Source organism: Pinus tabuliformis, chromosome 3_2, assembly GCF_031772625.1.
Source record: "Pinus tabuliformis cultivar Carrire ecotype Pingquan chromosome 3_2, CPIR1, whole genome shotgun sequence".
Classification (NCBI taxonomy): Eukaryota; Viridiplantae; Streptophyta; class Pinopsida; order Pinales; family Pinaceae; genus Pinus; species Pinus tabuliformis.
Genome location: NC_142302.1, coordinates 707,909,562 through 707,927,844, shown reverse-complemented (window position 1 = coordinate 707,927,844; position 18,283 = coordinate 707,909,562). Strand labels below are relative to the sequence as shown.

Sequence of the window (18,283 nt, the reverse complement as noted above, 5' to 3'; positions counted from 1 at the left end):
AGAACCTAAAAGGATATTTGGGAACAACACTATAATTGGGACTTAGGGTTGAAAAATAACTCCATTATCGTTGGATTAAATCCATGAAACCATTGCTTTATTGTTAATCCAACAATACCATAGAACCATGACCCTTCCCATATTAGTGGTTTCATGGCTCATGGGTTCCATATTAAATCAATGAAACAACTTCTTTATTTCTAATCCATCAATACCATAGAGCCATGAACCTTCCTGAATCGATGTCTCTTATGACTTCAAAGATTCAAAAGGAACAATAAATAAAATTTGGAGCATGGAAAAAAATCTTACATGCTTCAACCCATTTACAAAATTGGTCTTTTAGTTCATTTTCTCAAACTCAAGATCCATTACCTATTAAATATGCAAATCAAATGATTGTCCATAACTTATTTTTTCTTTTCTGCTATCTCTCCTATCTTGGCATCCATAATTATAATAGTCTTTACCTTATCATACCCTATTGATACTAGATAGGACCAGAACTTCCATTTTTGGTCCTGAGCCACCATGTGTAAGGGAATCTTTGAACAAAAGGATCAAGTCTCCTTTCTTTTCCACTTTTCCTAAAGGCTGGATGACCTGCTAGATATCCTTGACGAGGCTTGGCAATCACTCTTCGTCCCCAAAAAAACCCATATTTCCAACCTTTTAGGGTAGTGGTGAACCTTTACACTTGGACTTGGAAACCCTTGCTATCTTCTAATATTGTTTCTTGTGCCATCTCGGATTAAACCTATTATACATTAAAGTTGGAACTAATGTGGATAATATTTTTCCATTTGGATTAATTTTTCCACACAGACATCCTTCTTTGATCATTTGGATAATTTTGTCATATTGTAATTCCTCATTTCTTGTTGAATTATATTTTTATTGTTATTTTTTGCAATGAACTAATTACTATGAATGTGTAGGTGAAGTCAATATTTATTGTGCATCACTATTAGTTGATATAATCATGAAGACCTTGTTCATATATGATGACCAACCATCTCAAGCAGTTGTGGAGGATGTCATATCAAAAGCACTAAGATAATTTTCATTTGTAAAAATATTTGCTACTCCTCTTGTTCAATCTGTTGAGAAACATGTGAAGGTTGGGTTAAATTTAGTATGTTACAAGATTTTTAAATTCTTTAACATTGTTATTCATGGGAGTGAACAAGCAGCCAACAAGGACCACATTAGCTTCAACAGTATCATGATTTTCATCGTGAATATTGTAAGCTCACATTTTTTGTCCCAAACCAATACCATTATCCTCATGAACATGCAAGTAAACCAACACTCCTATCCTAGCTAGATAAATTTGTTTCATAGTTAGTGCCAGTTGGTTTTCACAGTCACACCTAGCCAACCCAAAGATATCTCCCATGAGACATTCAGAATGAACCCTCACCAATACATCTAGTCCATCACCCATATTACTCTTAACCATGGAAATATGTTCGATGCCATCCAACTTTTAACAATAGCAATATGCTTGAAATGGTCCCCACATTGTAGGAAACCTAGAAATAGCACTTCGTTCCACCAAATTTTCACGTTTCTTCATGTACCTAAGAAGATCTGCAATAGATATAAATGGTAAATTATGCTCCTTTGCAAATTTTTCAACCTTGGTAAGCGAGCCATTGAACCATCATCATCAACTATCTGATAAAGCACTGTAGTAGGATTTAATCCTACTAATGTTGGCAGATCTATAGATGCTTTTGTATGACTAGATCTCTTTAGGACTCCCCCTTGTCTATATTTCAGAGGGAAGGTATGACCAGGTCTGCTAAAATCACCAGGTTTAGAATCTGGAGATGTGAGGTCCAAAATTATCTTTGCCCTGTCTATTGTTGATACCTCAGTAGTTGTACCCTCTTTTGCATCCACAAATATTCTAAATGTAGCAAGAAGCTTCTCTTCATTTTCTTTTTCTGGTACCATAAGTGGCAATTCAAGCCTTCTTAGTACTTCTTCCTTTATGGAAGATGATTTCTATATTTAATTCAATCTAGTTATAGTTTCTACTTTACTGTCAAGTTCTATATTATTCACTTATGTATTATCCTTTTTGTTTGATTCGTTTGTAATAGTCATATTTTTTATGACACTGCCATACACATGAGTTGTGAAGGAGTTGCAAGATGTGTTGGGTTGGAGGTTACTCGACACTTAATTGATTCTATTCTTGGATTCATTGCAACACATAGGTGACTTTGTCCTATCTTCTCATTGTATTTCTTTAAAAAATTGTGTAACTTGTGATTATTACCAGTTGCATCCCAAGGATGCATATCAGGCATATTAAAGTTGTAAGGACACTATTAATTTTTCTCGCCAACAAATATTCTAGGTCTTTAACAAAAGAAACAATAGATAGTTTTTGTTCAAGGTTTTCTAGATGGACTCTTTGTACATAACATAAGAATAATAGGTTCATACATAGGCATAATATACACATGCTTCCCATGCCTAACATCTGAGCATTGATGAGCCTGCACTTAATCCCCTAATCTTATTTTAAGATCTTATTTAACAACTTTGTTCCTTATGACGTTATGCTCTTCACAAGTGTCATCAACCATAACAATGCAAATCATATCCTTTCTCTTTCCACTCTTAATAAGGGTGTTATTGCCCCTGAAAATTTGCAATGCTTTCATAGGCTCCACTTGTTGCAGTCCCCCATTAAAATCATTACTTGAAATTACTTCAAGAAAGCATTCAAGATATGAAAAACATGTCAAAATCAAGAAAGGATTATCTTTTAAAATAATTGGCCTGTCGAGGTAGATAAGTGTGGGTCTTAAAAGTGATTCTAGTTACATATCTGTTTTAGGTAGATCACCTAATGGAACAGGCTTATCCTGAAAGTCCTCATAAAAGTTTGCGTTTATGATAATGGAATTCTTGAAGGGTTATATAGCATGGAATATTTCAGAGGCCATGAGTACTAATTCAACAATAGGATTTTGGGGTTCCTTCTACAAAATAAGCCTTCTGTTATTCTCCTCTTGAAATAGACAACAATTACTCAGGTTTTGTTCTATGCATGTGCATTGGAGCTTCAATTTGAATGGGAATAGAAGACAATGTCTAGGGTGCATATGTATTAAGGCTTCCTCTACTATGTTGCATCTCATTCCAAAGAACACCTCTTAGGTCGTGAACATTGCTAGAAACACTTCCATATAAAGCTAAAAATTTAGTTGAGATGTCCCCTTCACTGGAAATAGGGTCATCTACCCTTTCAGTTGGGAATAATAGTAATGCTAGATATAGATCCCTCTACATTTGATTTGAATATTTCAAGAGCGACTACAATTATTCAGGGTGCAATATCTTTGGAAAATTGAAGGAGATCTGTCAGTTGGTTTATACTTCAAATGATCACCCTCACAAATTGTGAATTTTCTTTCAACATATGTTGAATTTATACAGTGTTCAAAACAATGGTGTAATTTATAAACAACAAACTCATATTTACAAATACAACACCAATCTTTGCTAAAAAACACTAAGGAATCCTTTACAGAATAGTGTTATTTCCTTCCTTGCATACCAGTAAAGGCTTCATTGTATAATGCTGTTGCTGTTAATTTCCTCTTCTCATGTTTTGAGACACACTTGACCAAAGTCTCATTTAGACCTTCCTCATTATTTTCACTATGGAGGTTTTGTTGTATCTGTAGATTCTTCTTTAGCTTAATGACATTGGAGGCATTATTTACCATAGGAATATCTTGTTCAAGCTCTGATCCAATACCATTTATAGGATTCACATCAGTTTCCATATTCTTTTTCTTGGGAAATACTGATTTTGGCTGATGTAACTTTGTACATTTTTCTTTAGTGGGAGTTAATTGTTCTCTTTTGGCGCATGGGTCTTGTCAACCAAGATTGCACCCAAAAATTCTGCATTTTTTTGTTCTATTTCTGCTACTTTTGCTACTTTTTCTTACACTTGGATCTTTAGCTTGTTATTCTCTACAATTTCTCTTCCAAGCTCAAGATTCGTTTCAAAATAAATAGTATTTGTTGAATTTTCAAACAAACATTCACCATCTTTAAAATAGTTCGCATCTTATGTGGGTAAAGACATTTAAACCATTTTATTACAAAAATTAGAATCCTTGTATGGGCTACAGGAACCTTGGTCACCCAACTTTTTACATCCCTGGTCCCTATGGCCACTTGTCTGCTTCTTGTATAGCCATGACCATGCCTTTGCCTTTCTATCAGTTGTGGCAATTTCGTTAAATTCTTGTAATCTTTGGATCCTTTTTTCTTGCTGCTCTTCTAGCCTCTTCCAGGAAAACACTTGTTGTTCCTAAAACTCTGCATACTATTCCCAAAAAAATCTTTCGGTAGTTCCATTTTCACATACCATCCAGGCTCGTAGGACTTCTGTTCTGACACCACTATAACAATCCAAGGAAATTTTTTTGACTTTTTTTTTTTAAAAGAACTAGTGGTTCCAAAAATCGTGTCTTTCTTTTTTAGATGACATAAATAATTCATTCAAAATAAATATCCATATAAATAAACATTAAAACTTTAATAAGGGAATATTCCAATGTACCAACGTAGGTCCAAATTCCATGTGTCCAAATTCCTTTGTAGATTCGACCAAGTTTATTTTTATTCTAGCAATGGTCCCCTATTTCAAATTTGTGTTATCCTATATTAATGCCATAACCCTAAGTGAATCTAGATATAATAGCTGACTTGCTTCAAGACAAACTATAACCGAAACCCCTTTGAGACAGTCATCGACTCTCCTCATAGATCTTCTCCAAATTTTGACTCAAGATCACTTTAATTCTTTCGCAAGCCTCAAACTACCAAAAAACCCTTCAAGAACTTTGATTATATCAAATGCTTTTCACATAATGGTATATGGAGTCTTTCCTATCTTTGATTTGTCCCTAGAATTTGTCGTCTGATCTAGTCTAACACTCTGGTTGCTGTAAATGAAAAAGTGTGATCCCATATAGCCGAAATGCCTAGGCACAGGAAAAAATTTTTGTTAACCTGATCCCACACGTTTCCTCAGTTGTAGGTCCACACTTCAAAACCACAAGAAACTTGACATCAAGATTCAAAATTACCTACAAAATTTCTGATTTTGGGCCATAAATTTGAAATTCACTACAGAACCTAGTTTCAAGATTAACCTTGGGCATCTCAAGTTTTTATTTTCTCCAGACTCAAAACCCTAGTTAGGCCAAATCCTTGGTGAATATGTCACAAAATGATTCGTGCTTCCTTTCTCGATGTTCCCAGGTTGGATTTTAAGCTAACTTGGTTGCTTGAGAGTCAAAGAATCTTGTCTTGTGCCAAACAAAAAACATAGAATTAGCTACTTCGAGATAGCGCTCCTGTGCCCATAACCAAAAGAAAAGAAGAATAAAAAATAAGTCAACTAGGGTGGAATCTTTCACCATCGAAATTGACAAGAGCTAAATGCTCGGAGCTAAAGCTAAAAAAATTGAATTGATCCATAATGACTTCAATCATTCTGTATTTATAGATTTATTTAGGGGTTTCATCTTTTTTTAAATGATTGAGTAAATCTTACTCAACACCCCAATTCTAGTTTTTTCACCCAACTACCCCAAAACTTGTCCAACGATGGGAATTTTGGGGGTTTTCCCCCTTTTTCTGGACTATAGCCTATGGGGAAAGATAGGCTAATAAGTCCCATTTTCAATTAATTGTTTGGGAAAATTACATAACAAATGGAATATCCCAATTTGATAGACTAGGCGGATCATAAAACAAAGACTCAAAATTTGGATTTTCTTATTGAACATCAATATTACCACCAACGTCTATTTCACAAACCACCTTCCCATTGACATCAGTTGTCAGTGACAGTGGAGATGATTGAGTCCTTTCATCCTAGTTAGAAAGCTTTAAACTATCATTAGAAGGGAAGAAAAGTTGAAGAAGCTCATCACAGTGCCGTAACTCAGATGCATTACAAACACCAACATAAATTGTAGAAATAGGATTTTTAGGACAACAAAGCAGTTGTTTTCTATCAACAAAACTGCTAAGAGATACATCAACTGCACCAAAACCAAGTGGTTTAACTATATTTAGAAACTTTTAACTTTGAGAATATTTTTTTGAAAACCTAATGTTCGAGGATGATTGTAATTAATGTGGCCACATATTAATAAAAAAAATACCTGCACAAAGGTAGGTGTGCATGTGGGTTGTAATCTTTTATTTTTTGTTGTTTCAGTTCTCCAAAACCCTTTTTCTTGTAAGTTTTTGTGTGTGCTACAATGTTGGCTATTTTAATTTCCAAGGAATTGGTGACTGAGTTTTACTTTATTTGTGTGAGATAGAGCACAATGTTGATAATTACAATATTTAATGCAATTCTAGTTTTTATTACAACCATATAATGTAAATTCCATCAGGATGTAGAAAGGAATGTATATGCAGGAATTTCTACTCATATAATCATTAGATTGAACTGAAGTCCATGCAAGAGAAAGAGAGATCCACCTTGTATGATATGTAGAGGGACTTATTGAGAATTGGTTATACTTTGAGCGTGAGGGTGTTGTGTTGATCACATTTTTGTTGAGATTGTGATGAAGCCAATGACATCATTTCATATAGTCAACACTTAACTTGTTCGAATGCTTCCTGTGCAAGAAGATGGCACAGTCTTCTAGGAAGAAAGAGTGATGAGAGATAGAATTATAGTTCCATGTCAAGGCATTTTGTGCACTTTTGGAATTAGAAAATCACACCTATTTTTTGTGTGTTTGCACAATGTATAAGGTTGAGAAAGGAAGACAAGGAGGTAACCTCAGACCAACTTTCGACTTGGTAGCTAACCCTACCAATCAGAGAGGGATCTCTCTAAAACAATCTCACATCCAATGGAAATGACTGGAGAATATGTAGATTCTAGGCTAGGTATCAGCTTAGTAGGGTTTGATTAGGATTTGTTGGATAAAGAGCACTAGGTCTTAGAATTAGGTCAAGAAATTCTAAAGGTCAGTTGCAGACATAAGATGGGGCAAGGTAGGTACAATAAATGGAACAAAGTGAATTTTTTATGTATTATCGTGAGGAGTAAATAAGAAGAAAAATGAGCATATAGGTATGAATTCATTTTCTTAGATGAAAAAAAAACACTTATATGAAAATCCCAGACAAAGCAAAGCATATTGATCATGAAATCTACTTTAAAACTTAAGAGATAATCCCCAAAAGAATATATATGGATGTTGTAAAGATTTAATCATTAAATGCGTAAAAAAACTGGAGAAATAGAGTGCCACAAACCACATCACACGAATCCCATAAAAATAGCTACAATTGTCTATTATATTTCTGCAAAAATGTCTAGTACACTAGTCCAAGAGATGAGATTCAAGAATACACCCCTATTTATGAGTTCATTTTGAATACATATAGATGAAAAACAACATTCCCCCTCTTGGGGGTCTAATCCTTCATCCTAGGAACTAATTACATCATTTTCTCTAAACATTGCCAAAAACTAGGGAGGTTAGAAACCAATTCCATTTTTACACTAACTAATTTGATTTGACTTGAAAGCTTTAATTACAAGGAAATAAATCTAAACATCACTAGAATTCTTAATTACATAATGTAAAATCAAAAAGAGATAAATTACATCTACCAAGGTCAACTCTTGACCACCAAAACACAGAAACATTCCTCCTTCATAGAAGCGCAACGAATGATTGCAAAAGCACAATGAACTAACAGCAGAAGCACAACCAACTTTGGCAAGATGTTTCAATGACTTCGAGGGATCTTTAAATTTTTATGAAGGTTGGTACAAGTAGCTTATGATGTCTACTATACCTCTGAAGCTTCAAGTCACCAAAGATACATCTCTAAGACACCTCATAAATTGATTAAAATACAACTACTTCATAAGCACAACGAGTGACCCAAAATAGTGGCAGAAGGGTGAAAAATATGTGGCTTTTTGCCTTTTTCTGAAAATTCATGAGCTGAAAAGTGACCCCAAGTATATTTATTGAATGTACAAATCAAAAGCCACATCCACATGCTTTCCAATCTTCCTTTGGAGCCTCTGGGAAAAAGTGCAGCGACACATGTTGCGTTTCTGTAGAGTACCCTTTAACTGTGTGCAAAAATTTGTTGCTTTTTCTTGTTTCCTAAGCTACATTTAGGCCACTAAGGATGCAACATCTAGAAGGTCAAGGTTTTCCCTATCCTTGATCTTCTTAAGAGATTTCTTGAGTTTTCCCTTTGTGTTCTTGACCTTAACCCTATAAACCATGTTCCTTGCATAATCATGTCTAGCCATATTCCTCTACATGGTGACATCTCTGTTTTCCTTCTTTAGAAGATTCTCTAAATGCTCATTCACCTATTCAAGCCAATACTCCATGTTCTCTTGAAAACCAGAAACTATGGGGTCATTGGGTTCTTTGTGTGCTTAAGCTAGCAACTATGGGGTCATTGGGTTCTTCGTGTGCTTGAGGAGGAGACGGCTCTTTGTCATGTTATTATTTCCTTTCCATTTCTCTTGTTGTAGGTCTCCTTGTTCTTTGAAGGTTTGTGTCTTCCATTTTCTCTACATCAAAGAATTATTTTCCCTTGTCCTTGGCTGCCAAAATATCTTCTCTGATAGATAAGAGAGAATCTTCATGTGATTTACCTTGCTGCATTAGGCTTAGCTTCAATTTCCTATTCTCTTGTTTCAAGAAATACACCATGAAATTGGCTTTAGAAAGGTCATCTTGTAACTCTTTGATCTGTGCCTTATTCTCTTTAATGATGTCTTCTATTGCCTTATCTTCATTATCAGTCATATCTACCTTAGGAGGTACCTCTTCATGGTGTTTCAATGGTGAATCACATCTATCCCTAGGTGATTTCTCTTGTTCGCTTAGTGGGTCCTGACCTAGGTTCAAAGTTAGTTGCACCAAACAAATCCCTATACTACTGGCCCTTTCGGCATCAATTTGGGGAGAACAGACTGAAGTCTCACCCAAAGTAGTATGGGGGGGTGTTGGAACCAAGTTTATGCACCCAAAGATCAGCGTGATGTCGTTTTATGCCCTAGATACGCCTTTGTGGAGATCAATAAACCTTTATGTCTTATCGATATAACTCCCTTTAATCAGCCTCTAGACCTCTATGAAGGTCTATGACTGTCTTTCGCCAACCTTGAACAAATTAATTAGCTACTTACGCACATCAAATGTTACTCTTAATCCAAAAATTACTCAGATAGGCCTAAGTGTTTGATAACTTTAACATACAACAAGATAATCTTCGTGTAAATAGTCAACATCAATTAAATTAATATAAAAATATAAATCGTGTAAAGTCATGCATCAATACATCATTATTTCATAAAACCATCACAACATAAAGCGCATTCATATAAACAAAAGTAAAGAGAAAAACACAATTATTTATGCAACAATCTCCTTTACTAATATACAGTTCAACTTACAGACTCAAACTTCCCTCCGCACTCAGCTGCAGGGGTCCGTGCACTTAGCTGCAAGGGTCCACACACTTAGTTGCGGACTCTACTCTAGGCCTCTACGCACACAACTGCAGAGCCTTTCCTCCTACTCTTCTCCACTAACTCTCTATACTTCTCCCATAGACCAAACTTCATTTCTTGCCTTAAACATCCTAAGACACACCTATTTATACAATCCCATGGTTCGCGGACCATGGGTAGATCCTCAAAAAGTTGAATCAATTTACATAAATAAGGGTAAAACCCTTTATGATTCTTTAACTAACTACATGCTCTGCAACCACAATTTGCAGAGACTTTACATCTTTATACAACAAAACTTGGGCTTTTGTCACATAACTTGGGCTTTTGACCCAAAATTGACCCTAGGGGACCCCATCCCAATATGCCCCAACACAAATATCGTGACTCACCCTTAAGTCACTCGGCTAGCATAGAGATCTTACTGAACCCCAGCTCCACTTGTGCAACTGCTACCTCAGTCATGCTCTGCGTGGCTGCTTGCTTGATCTGTTCCACCAACTGCTCTATGGCTAGTCCTGCACTATCCTGCTTGATTTTCTATTGCGTACTCTGCAAGTTCACCAATTTCTCCTGAATAGTGGCGGAGATGATATAGGCCTCATCCAACTAGGGCCCCAATTTGGCCTTAAGAAAAACCTATTTCTTTTGTGTTGCTTCCACCTGTTTAATTATCTGCTTCACCTCTTGCAGCTTGGAAAGGTGTTGTGTTGTAACAATGGTATGCGTCGTCACCCTCACTTCATCATATTGTTGTTGGAGCTCGAGGACTTTTGTATTTAAGACATGCAAGGCAGGATCTTCCTGCAGGGCTGTGACTACCTCCATAGCTTTCTCAAACAATGTGGTTCAGTCTATCACCATGACATCCACCATTGCAACTCCATCTTTAATAGTGGCTCCGCACTTTTCCCTTACCTCTGGTGGGGTTGAAGGGTGCGACTTGAGCTCTAGTTCTGTTATCTTCAAGTTCAGCTCAAACTGGACTCTAGCCACCTCTACCTTGGCATCACGCACGCTCGTAGCAAGTTTTATGATCTTTGCCTCCAACAGCGCGTCCTACGGGATATGTAGTTATGGCACCGTTATACATGCTTCTGCCACCGCGGTTGCTAGCTGAGCACTCTACATCTATATTGTTTCCTTTGCCTTTAGCGCCTCTGTATTTTCGGTGAACATCTGGTCATTTTTCACTCTATATTTGCTTATGAGGCTTAGAGGGCGCTACTCCAGGGCTCTAAAATCTATTGTCACACCTGTCTGTAGCGTGTGAATATACTCAATGGGGAGTGCGGCCAGGTTGAGGCCGATGTTTTTCAAATAACTCATGATGACCTTGTCATCGGCTGACTCCGTGCTCAAGGATCCATTTGGCAGCGCGATTGCTCGAAGATCCAATGATCGAACCATCTCTGCTGTCTGAGTGGTCCCCAGTGCCAAACTTGTTGATGCATCGCTAATCTACCTTGTGCCTACCTTGATCCTACTCATTTGAATCTGTAGCTCGCGAAGATCCTTCTGGATGGTACTTAGCACCTACTGGTGTTGCTATTCGAACTGCTAGAATAGTTCTGCCATGGTATCACACACCTTGTCACCTATTTCATCGAGGTCACCATCTATCAGAGTGATCGGATCTAGCGACAGCTTTTTTGCTTTTGATTTCTTCTGCAGTCCTTCCTTTCCTTGTTCCCTGCACCTTTTGATCCAGAAGGGAGTTCTTTGCTCCTCCTGACCACCCCCACCCTACTCTGACTACTACTCCTCCTCTGTTGGGGGTGAAGGAGACTTACCACTCTGCTAGGAGTTGTGCTCTTCCTGTTTGGCTTGCTACTTCGCAGCACACTTCGCTTCCACCTCGGCCTTCTCCTCAGCCTCTTTTATCTGCTTCTCAACCAATTGTTGGAACTTCTGCTTTGCTACTTCCTTCTTCTTCTTTTCTACGTATTTGCTGGTACTCATAGCCAGATCAGACAAAGTGTGCCAATCTATCAGCTAGTGCTTGATGAGCTCCTAAATAGTGTCATCTGTATCAAGGTAGGGTAGGTCAAACCATTTTTGTTGCGAATCCTTCCACACCCAGATGTATACGGGGTGGAAGTCATCTTTAAACTCTGCATACTTTGAAAGCTACTCAAACACGGTTGGTAACAACCATGGATTCTAGCTGATGGCCATGCAAATGCTCACCTCCATCAGCACCCAGAAGACTTTGGTCTTTGTAATGTGCACAATGTCCTTTGTTGCACAGAGGGATGAAAACTGTGTAGCCTCCGGCAAATCTTTCTCCATGGGAGGAAACTAACTGTCCTTCGGTAGAACCCAAGTGACAAGCACAATGGAGAGAAAAGACCATAAATATTGGAAGGTTTTACTCTAGTCCTACGCCTCTCGAAAGTTCACATGGAACTTGCTACAAAGGTAGTGTGACCACTTGAACTACATGCCCTTCGTGCACTATGAAACTAGTGAAATAACTAGCGCTAGAACCTCGTCTGCGTGATATTTCCTCATGATTTTGCTAGCAAGATTCTGCGTAGCAATTTTTACCGCGGCGTTGGTGATTGAGGTAATAGAGTACCTGCGCGGATTCTTCACGAGCTTGAATTTGTCCTTCATTTTCTCTACAAGGCTGCACTCGCTCATCTTTCTGCCAAACTCCTTGGCCAAATTCAACCTTGAGCCTGGAAACAACATGATCTGATGCATCAACATATTAGTGATAGGGATCAACACGCTTAATGACAAGAATCCGTCATGTACTAAGGTCAAAAACTGCTTGATAACAATAAGGTTGATGTTGGACTGGTGGTAGTAGGGTACCCACAACAGGTTTAGCAACCCCGACTGATTCACTCCGCGAATCCACTCCATAAGCTCCAACGTGGTGACACCTGATTCTTTGTAAAATACCCTCTTCATATATGTCTCCGTTGCCAAGTGGGGGAACCTCTCGCAGTCTGCTAGATCCCAGTCTTCCAGCTTGATATGGGGAATCTGCGCCAAGCGCAGACCTTCAAAAGTGATGTTCTCTGATAACAGGGGTGTACTAAGGAGGAATTTTCTTGCATCTGGGTCCCTAGGGACCTTCACTTTTCCCTTGCATGGAGGGATATAATCTGAAAACTTGGATATAGGATCCACTCCCTCGGTGTCTATGTCCTTCACGCCTTCTTTGGCCTCCAAATCCACCACTTTCGCCTTATCCTTAGCGCTCAATTTTTCTTTCTTATGGGCCTAGGTAGTAGCATGCTTCCTCAATGATTCGCACACCGGCACAAGCTTCTTCCGCTTGTCCTTCTTAGGTTTGGGCACTTCTCTCACTGGTGTAGGCTTCGGCCTAGGCGACCTCGACACCGTAGGCACAACAACTGGAACCTCCATGCTCATTACCTCTAGAGCGGCTCCCTCGAAACAACTCCTCAAGTACTAATAGTCTCTCCTAGTCTCAGCATCATGCTGAGAATAAACCACTGGGTATCCTCGGGTAACTTATGAAATGCAAAACTAGCGACTAAATCAATGAAAGCCTGAGGATTTTGTTGTAGAGGCTACAACCACCCTCCAAAATTTTTCCTTAGCTTCGTTTTGGAGCCTCCCTACCAACTTTTCACAACAGCTTGTCTTGCTTCATCAAGTTCACAAGCTTTAGTGTTTTGCTTGCACAAAGGCAGCCTATCGATATTAGCTCGATGCATTTACCTCACAGATTGTTCACTTGAACTTGGTCCAACTGCAGGTTGAGTAGATCCCCCTAGAAATTGTGCAATTCTGGAGGGAAACCATCCTTCCCTCCATAAATTGTGCAATCCTGATTGGCAGCCTGCTGGTTTCCAGAATTACACAATTCTGGCAATCAACACTCACAGTGACAACTGCGCAATTTTCCCCAACATGGTTGCTCAGCCTAGAATTTTCACAAATCTAGGTAGCAGTCAGCTGTTCTACCTAGAAATTGTGCAAATCTCGTGGGCATCCAACCCAGCCCCCAGCCATAAATGCGCATTTTTCTCCAGCAGTCATGCAGTCCCTTGCATGTGCACCTGAGTTGACCAATTCCCTCCGGGACCGAGAAAAGTATACTTGCATGCATGGGTTTCTTCTCCCAAGGTAACATGCAAAGACATCCCTTGTTTCAGGGATCTATGTTTAGCAGTTGGAGGTTACATGCAAGGATCATTTCAGAAATGTCCCACCAAGTGTTGCTTTCCCTAGATTTGTGGCATGTACATCACAACCTCGATGTTATCAAAACTCATCAACCAGACATTGTAAAGCTCATTACTCACATCAACCTTTCAACTCTAACATCCCACATCACATCTAGGAGTAGTCAACACATTCATTTTAGTTGTTTTTGGTAAAGCCTGCCTTTCATGACCTGCGTTGGATTCCCATCACTTGCTGTTGTTTAAATGTATATTAGCTTTTCCTAGTTACAGCATTTCGGTTTTTGTCAACATCTCACTGTTGTCGCATGCATGAAACTATTTTTCGCAAACGGTCGTCGATTCAATGACTCACCTCACCCACATGCATGTTGTTCCATTTTCTAAATCTGACATTCACCATTTTCATGCATGACCATTCACTTATGCTTACACTTAGTATCAGCATGCATCTACATTCACATTTGCGTTCAGTTTCCCATCGGTGAGTTTGGCCAACCTTGGCCTAGACTCTGCCTCACTAGACAACATTGCGCAATCATAAGGGGGAAGGCTCTGCCTTCCTCTCCAGAAATTCTCATTTCTTCTAAGTAGCTCTTCACCAGGTCTGATTTGCGCAATATCGAGGGATAGTGACTGCTAGCCAAGAAAATTGGGCAATGCAGTCACTAAGACGCAACCATTGCTAAGTTGAGATTGTGCATTGCACAATTCCAATAGTCAATAGCCAGACTGGATTGTGCATTTCATAGTTCCAATAGTCAGTTAGTCTCCTAGTAGCCCAGATTGTGCCTCGTGCAGTCTTGGTAGTCAATCTCTTGACCTCTCGGCTGAAATTGTGCAACCTTCATGATTAGTCACATAGGTATGTTGCAAGTCAGTTCTCAAGTTAAGTTTAGTTTTTGATTGACAGGTTTCTTTCCATGAGTGTTTCCATGTCTCTAGGTATTTTAGGTGTTCATTTGCCTCTCAACAGTGCAGGTACAATGGTTTCCAAGAGGGCAGAGTCAAAGGCATAGTTCAGAGCACGCCTGGAGATGCAGTCGATCAAATGTCTATGAGCTTGCCTACTCATGAAGATATCAAGTTGTTCTTAGAAAAGAACATCAAGATATGAAAACAAGAAGCACATGAACATCAACTAAAGGTAGTATATTGAATGTATCGAAAGCAGAGAATGATGAAAATGTAATGAATGCAAGAGGAAGGTTTTTGACAACATAGAGATGGAACAAAGTTGCAAGATCAAGCAGATCCACTTATAATGAAAGAAACTTTGGAGACTCAGGCTATGAGGTGACAGTGCGACATGAAGATTTCCCGATGATAGAGAATCGAACAAAGAAGGAGTTGCATGTGTTGAAGCAACAACTCAAGAAGGACATGAAGTTGCATAGATAGATGAATGAGTTACAGCAGGAAAAGGAATAGCAATGGGTGCAACATGAACTCACGGATGAAACTATGCCTGTACAAGTTAAAGATCCATCCAAGCAGCTGACACGGAGCTAACATGGTGAGCAGGGTTTTTGACCGCATGCAAGAGATCTATCATCATGCATCTCATTGTGTGCACACATGCACTCCAATCCATTCAACACGCTCACCAAGGAAAATACAAGAAGTAAGTCCAACTAGATCTGAACATGTACTTTGGCAAGTTGATGTGCATGACCACCAACACACACTTGAAGATCATTATGGACACTATGCATTAGTATCATTCTGGTTCAGCCACACCCAAGAATACCATGCGCATGTTAGTAGATGAGTTGGATGAAGGAGTTGAACCAATTCACCGGTTGCAATGGAGGCAAGACTTCACTTTAGAAATATGTCACCATGAGGTGCATGCACACCATCATGGATGACCAAGCTTGGCATTAGCTCACCACCTTCACCATCACAAGCATGCCAAAGAGTTGGTCTCATCACAACGAACCAAGTGTCAGTGATGTTTTGCATGGCTTGCTCAAGCCATGTTGTCTCACATGAGTACATGTGCATTGTAATGTAACGTCATGTCAAGTGTAAGTCAAGTGTCAACAATTGGATGTAACAATCATAGAGTAGATGAAGAGTCATGAGGGTAGATGAAATGTCACAAAGGGGAATGTCAAGGATCATCCCACCCTTTTCTATAAATAGTCCCTCATAACTCACTGTCAGGGCTTTTTGGTTAGCCAAACTTCTGTTAAGACCATCTTAAAGAAATTTTGGACAGTATTGTAATGCACCTTGGCTTCTCCACTGCACAGAGCTAGCTCTTCTATTTGGAGGAGTATGTGGATGTGGTTGTAACGGTTCACTATTGGGTCTAGCAGGTTTACATGGATGTATTTAATGATTGCGACTTACACTTCTTTATATAATAAGAGCCAACGAATTTTCATGCATATGTTGTTCTTGTAGTTGGACTGCTTCGGTTGCTTAGAAATATATGTCGTTTAACTTACATATCTGTGTATGAATTGATTCGTATGCAATTATATGAATCTTGTTGTAGATGTGTTATTGGTTTAACCATCACTTTAGATTGTCGATTGATTTGCTTTCCAGCTTGTGATGCATCTTTGCTCGTGTGTTCCCTTCTTAGTTAAGTACTGCTACAGGTTGCTAAGGGGCGCACTCATCTCACCCCCCATGTGTTAGAACCTCTCATTCACCTTCTTTGGCTCACTCACACCCTTGCTACTGATAGAGTTATCTTACTTGCCTCTGTGTGACATTGCGGTCAAGGAATTACCTTACGACCCACTGCTGGACTCATACACCAAACGGTTTGAGGTCTAATTAGGACTTCTTACTGGGGAGATCCCCTTGACATGTTGGCAGGTCCAGCATCATCAACATTTCTGGCACTAGAAGGAGGGACAGATGACAAGTTGTGTCCTCTCATCCAGTTTTGAACCTCTGCATACCTTTCATGGATTCTTGTACTCTTCTCCCCCTGCAGTGTTTTTCAAATCGTGAAGATGTCTCTATCATGGGGGAGTTTCTTTATCTCTTGTCCACTTTCATGTATGATGGTGAAGGCAAAGTGTCATGGCCTGGGTAATTACATGGATTTATTTCCATGCTTCATGAGGAAGATGGGTGTTCTGATGAATACTCTAGCGTGTTGCTTGCACACACACTTTGTGAATTCCATGTAGATGGTTGCTCAGCCTACCGACTGACAACATGCACTCACTTGAGCACTTGTGTCATCTTATTGAAGACACTTTCTATCATTTTGATCCATATCATCTTGAAAACAACTACTACAACAATGGATGGCTCCGCATGAATCGATTATCGATTTTTGGCAATGCTTTCGTGACTTGCAGTTTCAAGCTCCAAGGAGCCAGATGAAAGTTGATTATCTTTGGGACCGGTTCAAGTATTGCCTTAAGAAATATTCCCGTCCCAAGAAGAAGTTTGAGATCAAGCCTTGCTCAACATTCTTCATTGGTGGAGCTGTGCAATCTCATGTGGATGCAAGCATAGTCTCCACTGAATGTCTGCCTCCCTCTCATTCAACAGCTCCACCACTTCCTAGTGATGTTGACGATCATGCTTATACACATGTTCATCTTTCACATTCTCCCAACATCACTTCACTCAATTTTCGCACAGATTTAGTTTTGAGTCCTTCGAGTTATCATATGCATTCTGTTCTACGACCTCCTTCTTCACACTCGGGTGTTCCTCCGGATGATGTTGTCTTGTGTTCATCTATTTCAGACTCTTCACTTGTTGTGAACAAGGAACAACCCATTGACGGATTTGGTGTTGCACAACCAACATGCATTATCATTCATGAAGAAAATGAGTGGGAGCTTGAACATCAACACACGGTGAAGGATAACTCCCTTCTGTCCGAGCCCCCTCTGTTCTTCGCTGACCTCTTTGGTGAACCTGCCATCCATGATTTTTGCATGTGTGTCTTCGTCCACGAAAGCGCCCATTGTTGATCACTTGTAGGACTCACCAGATGTTGGTCCATCATTCGACAACGAAGAGGATAAGCTATTCGTTGAAAATCCACTTGATCTTTCATTTGTCTTTTTTAGAACCACTAAGGATGAGTTTGTTTGCTTTTCATCCACCCCTTTGTTTGACTCATCTGATCATGGGGATGTCGATGAAATCATTGATTTTTCTAATTGTGACAGTCGTGATCCATTTGTTTCCATATTTGATCACGATCGTGACTCTATCACATTTGATCTTTCAAATCCACCATTTATGATGATCTATCTAATGATGAAGTTGAAACACCCAAGACTATCGAGGCTCTTCAGCCCGAGCTAATGGTTATGTCAAGCCCTCGCTCTCTTGGGGTTAGTCTCACTTCCGATCATGAAACTGTTCAATCACCGAAGGCTCCTCATCACTCATCTGTATGCATTGAAGATCCATTCCACACATAGATGACACTTCCTCCACTCGAACTGCATGATCCCATAGTTCATGCATTGGAGGAATCTTACATTGCAAGCACTTGCTCACGACACAAGTTATATTTATTTCTTCTGTTTGATTGCATGTCTCAATCAAGAGT

At 39.1% G+C, this 18,283-nt stretch overlaps 1 pseudogene; it reads right to left on the bottom strand.

Moving 5' to 3' along the window:
* Positions 1-1,132: 1,132 nt before the first annotated feature.
* On the bottom strand, positions 1,133-12,952 carry LOC149182611 (bifunctional riboflavin biosynthesis protein RIBA 1, chloroplastic-like; annotated as a pseudogene).
* Between the last annotated feature and the right edge of the window lie 5,331 nt (positions 12,953-18,283).